This window comes from Corvus kubaryi, unplaced genomic scaffold (genome assembly GCF_017639235.1).
Source record: "Corvus kubaryi isolate FWS band 111438036 unplaced genomic scaffold, C.kubaryi_AGA036_p1.0 76, whole genome shotgun sequence".
In the NCBI taxonomy this organism is placed as follows: domain Eukaryota; kingdom Metazoa; phylum Chordata; class Aves; order Passeriformes; family Corvidae; genus Corvus; species Corvus kubaryi.
The window spans coordinates 1,908,816-1,915,024 of record NW_024582063.1 but is presented as its reverse complement, the minus strand read 5'-3'; positions in this window follow the sequence as shown (position 1 = coordinate 1,915,024).

Genomic DNA, 6,209 nt, shown 5'->3' with positions numbered 1-6,209 from the left:
AAGTTACAAACACTGTCAAGGAAGATTTAAATCCCCCAGAAAACAATTCATCTTTAAATAGAAATAAATATCTATGAATCATTCCCTTTTAAAATAAGCACTTATGAGAATTCACACTGTCTCGAGTAGCAAAAGCTTCTGTTTGACTCTAACAAAATCAGAGTAACTCTGTGACAGAAATGTCTGGTTTGCTGAAGCTTTTCTTCCCTGCCCTTCAAGAAGGGATAAAGCCCAGACCATTATGGTCCAAGACAATCCCTGTTTTCTCAGCTTCTCTCTTTCAAATCAGGGGGAATTTAATCTAAACTCTTAATTACAGACCCGATCCTAAAAGCCACTAAAATAAGGTGCCAATTACGAACAGCTCCTCAGTGATCCAGGCAGTGAGTTAATCACTGCCCTCACATCTGGTACAGCCCCTACTGCCTTGCAAATCCCTGCCTGCAGACTGCTCCCAACTGGGAACAGATTAACCCCTTTCTTTCAAGCATCCAAACTGATCTAAAGGCTATATTCAGGAATATTCAAAACCAAAACCTGAAAAGTTTCCCTTTTGGCTCCCACTGAGGGCCTCAGAGGGCAGAAGCAAGGCTTAAAATAGGAAAGATATGGAAAATGTCTGTGAACAAAGCCTGGAATTGATTTCCTCGATGCCTGAGAGAGTGTAAGGCAGCATGCAGTGTGTGCAGTGTAGGTCCCCAGAGCCTGTAGTCACAGCAAGCACGGGGGACAGAAGGAAACTGCACTTACTCATCACATCTCTGTGCATGCTGCTTCTGTACTTTGAAGGGCTGTTTATACCTGACTTCTTTGCCTGGATGTAACCAATTCCTGTATTTCCCTTCTGTGTTAATACACGAGTTTGTGTAGGAAAAAAAACAGCTGAGATGTGTTTCTGCCATCACATCACATGGAGCACTAAAGGTGATTTGCTTGTAGGACCAAGAGCAAAGCCTTTGCATTTTGCCAGCCTTTTTATTGGCATAGACTCATTTGAGTGCCATGTGGAGGCCTCCTCTCCTGTTCACCATAGCACAGATGGCCTGCTCTTACCTCCCAAGCCACAGCTCAGTCTCGCTACAGCTCCAACAGTTATACATAAAACTACCAGGAGAGCAATGTCAGGAAATTATTTCCTGTATTTGCCTTTCCACTTGACATAGGCTGGTTTCTAGAAATGAGGAAAACCACCAGCGTTAGTTGGAAAGTTGAGTCCTGCTCGGCTGGTAGGAAAAAATTCCTCTATGGTGTGTATCTCAGTTTGAGAGCTGGTGTCATGAGCCAAAAATTGATTTCTAAATTGTCCTGTCTCATGTTGAGTATTTATAATTCTACAATGCTCTCCCAGAGAGGAGGGATCACATAACTTAGCTCAGGCTTAAGTGACTCTACAAAAAGCAAAGCAGTGGTGAATCAAGCCGTGCACAGCAAGGACAAACAGCCTGTAAGAAAAGCCCTGAATGCTGGTTTGCTTAAGGCAGGAAAACCATTGAGTTATGATATTACAATGGGATATGCATAAAAGGTCTCATTTGTAAGGTGGTCTCCTCCCTTAACAAAGCACCTCAAGCTATTTTCAAGTGGTTTCTATACACAGTTATTTCAGCTCACTGTTTGCTCAGTTTGCTTATTTTAAACAGTGGTGACAAGACAAATATCTCTGGGTTCCAATTTACTTTATGTTTCCCAGCTTTGCCCCAGCACTACCCAGACTGTTGTGTTGAACAGCTGACTCCGAGGTGGAACTTGCCCCTGCCTACAGGCAAATGAACGAGCAGATTGTGGATTTGGGCCAAAGAACCGGGGAACACATTAAACAAACAAGCTGCAGAGCAGTAATTTAATAGCTAGGACGGGGCTAAGTATCATCTGCCCTCAAGTGCGATGAGTCAATTGTAGACGGAGCTATGCCACACAAAAGAAAATCTCCCAGGTCACCCAAGATAAAAATCCGCGATTAACGAAGTCTTGATTAACTTAAACTGGTCATTTAACAACCGTCTCTTGTTCGGTCCCAGTTGTGTTTGCGCACTGGAAGGGGCGGGGAGGGGCACACAGTGAGTCACCGCACAGTGACACCCACCCCCTGCCCCGAGAGCCGCCGTGTTCCTTTTGCAGCAGCGAACGACAAGAATTAGTGACAGTGAGCCAGCACACGTGGGCTGCCCGTGGAGGGCTGGGTGGCAACTTAACGTGGCTCATGTGTGCATCACTGTCCCCGAAGTCAGGGATGTAGGCAGGAGTGATGCGTCACACGCTATCGACAGTCACCAATAGCGCCTTCAGGAAGCGGGGATAATTAACAACCGCAGAAAACTCACCTGCCTGACACATGGTTCAACTCTCAGTTACTTATGAGGTGCGCAAGTGAACCTGCCAGGGAAAGAAAGCTTTTACTGGTGTTTCAAGCTGATTTGACCGACTTATTTTTTTAATCCATTTCTTGGCTCTGTCATTTTGCTTTCCTGCCCCTAGTTCTGAGCTGTTCCTTGTGTTTCATTAGTTCCTTTTTTTTCGTGCGTAAGTGTCACTGGATTTATCTTGTTTGCTCACTGTTTTGGGGGAAGGAGTACTGCATTGGTCTATTCCTTTGGGAGCTACCCACAAGTATTCCAAACAGAAACACATTTGCTCGTGACTTACATGACCTGGGAGAAACCAGGTCCCTTTGCCCACAGGCAGTTACACTGTCTGCACTCTGTGAGCTTCTGAGTTTGCTCCTCAGCTTAAGGTAGCGAGGGAAGAAAAAAACCCAACCCCCAGACAAAGCCCAAATCCCCAGCAGGTTTGACTACCAGATTTTATCTGTCAGGGGAGGAGAAGCATGGAAGGGCTCTGTGAGATCACTACTGAATTGATACTGGGAGACAAGAAAAGAGGAAAACAAAGGTCAATTGAGTATTAAGTTTAAAAGCATCCCAGTCCTTGTGATGTGCTTCTTCTTGAACTAGTTTGTTCTCAACTATCTAAAATTAGATCTCCCCAAAGTGAATTAGAAGCTGTCAAGTGTCTGCATGATTTTTTGGGCAAAAATCTGCAAGGGATTGGAATGAGATCAGACATGTTTCTCTTGCTAACTGATCAGATTTGAACCCGAGATTCCACCAGACTGAGGTCAGTACATTTCCATGCAGAAAAGTCACACTAAATTATAATAGTTGAGTTTTTGAAAAACAAGAATTAGGAAATTCCAACATAAGTGCTGTACTGCAAGAAGTTCAAATGAATCTGTTCCTATTCATCCACTTCCTCGGCTGGTGGTACCATTTTAACTCTAACATATATTCATGGCTCTGAGGGCACTCAAAGACCTTAACTGCACTGACTGGCCTCACCAGGGCTCTGTTTAGGTCTTGTGGGACTATGTGCCATCCCTGAGGGCACTGCCTGTGCTGGCACTGCCTCCAGCTGCTGGCTTGCCTGCCCTCTGGGAACATGAGGCCATTGCTGTGCCCTGGCAAATACTCTGGAGGCTGTTTCCCACCATGTGGCTTTCAAGGGCTAAGAGTGGTTAATTAGTTCAGTCTAATGAGTCTTTCCAAACTAGATTGATTGGTCTAGAGTTTAACAGGGCACCTGTGAAAATCCATTTGTTTTTTTGCTGTTTAGAGGCTCATGAAGGGGTGATCATTTCATCTAGCCTCCCACATTCCAGGCTGAGGCTGCGCTATGAGCTAAGTCCCTATTGCCTAAGTCTCTCTGAAATGAACAGGAGTGAGGCACCTACATGATGCCTTTTAGAAATCTGTCTAAACATTGCAATAATAATAAATGGCTGTCACATTAGCAGATGCCTAGAAGCTTGATTAATAATGATGCAACAACAGTATGATGCAGTATTCTTCCGTGCATTATTGGCAAGTTACTGGGGCAGTTTTTTGCTTTGTTCCTGCTTTCTACCCCCTCAAAATGCATGGAGTGTCCACCTCTTCCCCTAAAGAGCTCCTCTTCAAGGACCTAGCCTGACCTGCCCTCCATCCTGTGCTCTGCTGAGTGTACAGATCCCATACCAAGCAGACACTGCTGCAGCTCAGCTCCCTGCACTGTTGATGCCCTGTTGCCTGCCTGTGTTACACCTGTTGATGCATAATCATGTGTGAAGGCAAATACCCCCCTCACGTCACGTCCTGCAAACCTAGGAAGGGAACTTGCTCACCTCTGCCAAATGGGAGCAATCTGCATGTGGAGTCCCAGTGAAATAGGAAAACTGAATCAGGCATATTGTGGGTTGCTTACATGAGTGCTACAGTTTTGTGAACCCATCTGAGTTTAAACCTGTAGTAATTCTTCTTCTTCTTGTTCTCACCTATTTCACTGGCTTATGAGTGACTCAGGCTGCCTTTACTAAGTCCCTTGCTAGTGTAACTCAGAGCCTGCTCTGCGCAAGGCCAGTCACATGTACTGAGTAATTACATTACTCACCATATAAGCAACTGGCCACATGAAAACCCTCAAGCACCCTTCCTTTGGGCTTTCTTCCAAAATGGAGCCAGGAAAGCAAACAAATGGAAGACTCTTTGCCTTGTGCTCCTGGCTTACCCTGCCATCCCCCCTCTGGCAGGACAAGGGACTTCAGATCACTTGCTTGTACTCCCTTGTGCTCCTAATTTTTATCTCTGCAGCAAGAGCTGCATTGCTTATTCATCTTAGCAAAGTACTTGAAAATCGTTGCGTGCGTCATACTGTGTGTTCCGATGTAAGACCTGCAGAGAGCTTCCTCCTTTTTGTTACTATTGTACCTGGGAATGAAAGTAATCCTTTCTCACTTCTGTGGAGGTCTCAGGAAGAAACTATGAATCATCTCTCCTAGGCTTCCCCAGAGGCAAACATGTTACTGTTTACTCAGCTGTACAGCTGGGCTCTGAGAGACAGCCCCCTCGCCGACCTCTGAAGCACTTGCTGAAGGGGAGCTGGGCGTTTTCTGTTTCCTCAGGTGTGAGCTCCTCTCACAGGCTTCACTTGCTGAAACACACTGTCCCCGCAGGGAGTGGTGCCACCCACGTGTCATGGCCCGACAGAAACCAGATGTGAAGCCTCCCTTGTCAATGTTTCTCCATCCTGGAGACTGGTGTTAAACGTGGACACACAGCTGCTGATCTCTCCTCCTGGTCTCACATGCATTGTGCCTTCACTGTTGGACTGTTTCACTACCACCAAGGATTATTAGGGTGTCAAAAGCATCACAAAACTTGTGTCCACCCAACCATTTCAGTGGAAGGGATGAAGTTGTTTATTGGGTGGATTTCCATGTCTTGTTCCCTTCCCTTGCATCTCCTGTCTCCTCTTTTTATGTGGACCACCTGTTTCTTCCCTCAGGCTCTTCTTGCCTTTTTCACTCTGCTCCCTCTGAATTTAGCATCTTTAATAAATATCTTTGGGTAGATATCTGTGAACAAAAGAGAGTAGTAAGCCTAGAGTGGGGCTGGCTGTTTTCCTGTTTCCACAGGCTCACCTGTGACACCCAGAAGTGTGTCTCCTAAGCAGGAGGTGGTACTGTTAAAAGACTGAAAGCAATACTGAATCAGCTTCAAGACCTTTGAGGAAATGCTGTGTTGACTGTAGCTGGGAAACTCCACCCAGAGCTCCAGGAACAGCGAATGGAAAAGACTGACAATGCTACAAAGATTTCTTCTCACTCCCCTGTCTGTGAAGAGACAATTGTAACGAACCAGTTTCATCTCTTGGTAAGTGCAACCAAAAAAGAAACAGTTATGGGAATTCATCTGGGCCTCAGGTGTGTGTACATTTATACATTCCCAAGATAGTAGATTCTTCTGCTTATATAAAAAACCCCCAGAAATCCAGTGCTCTGCATGGGGCCCTTTCTAGCCCAATCTGTCTTTGTTCTCACCCAGTGCTCACAGACAATAGGGACAGCCCAGACTGTCTGATGAAGTCCACGTGCGCTGGAGTAGCTGCTCTCCCCCAAAATGTTTATCTCCTGGTAGACAGCTGTTATGATGTTTTCTGTGCCAGGGGAATAGTTCCAGCTTTACCTCCTCAGCTGAGGACAAAAGCTCCCTTGAAATCACCTCCTATAAAATACAGGGGAGTTGGCAGCTGGCTCATTGCATCAGCTGGGTCAGTGAGGCACCACCCCATGGCATCTTCCCTCCACTCAGACACAGGAGCATCAAACCAAGCCTTTGTGTGGAGGAAGTGGCATAATCAGATGGCTGTCATTCATGAGTTAGACACCTGACAAAATC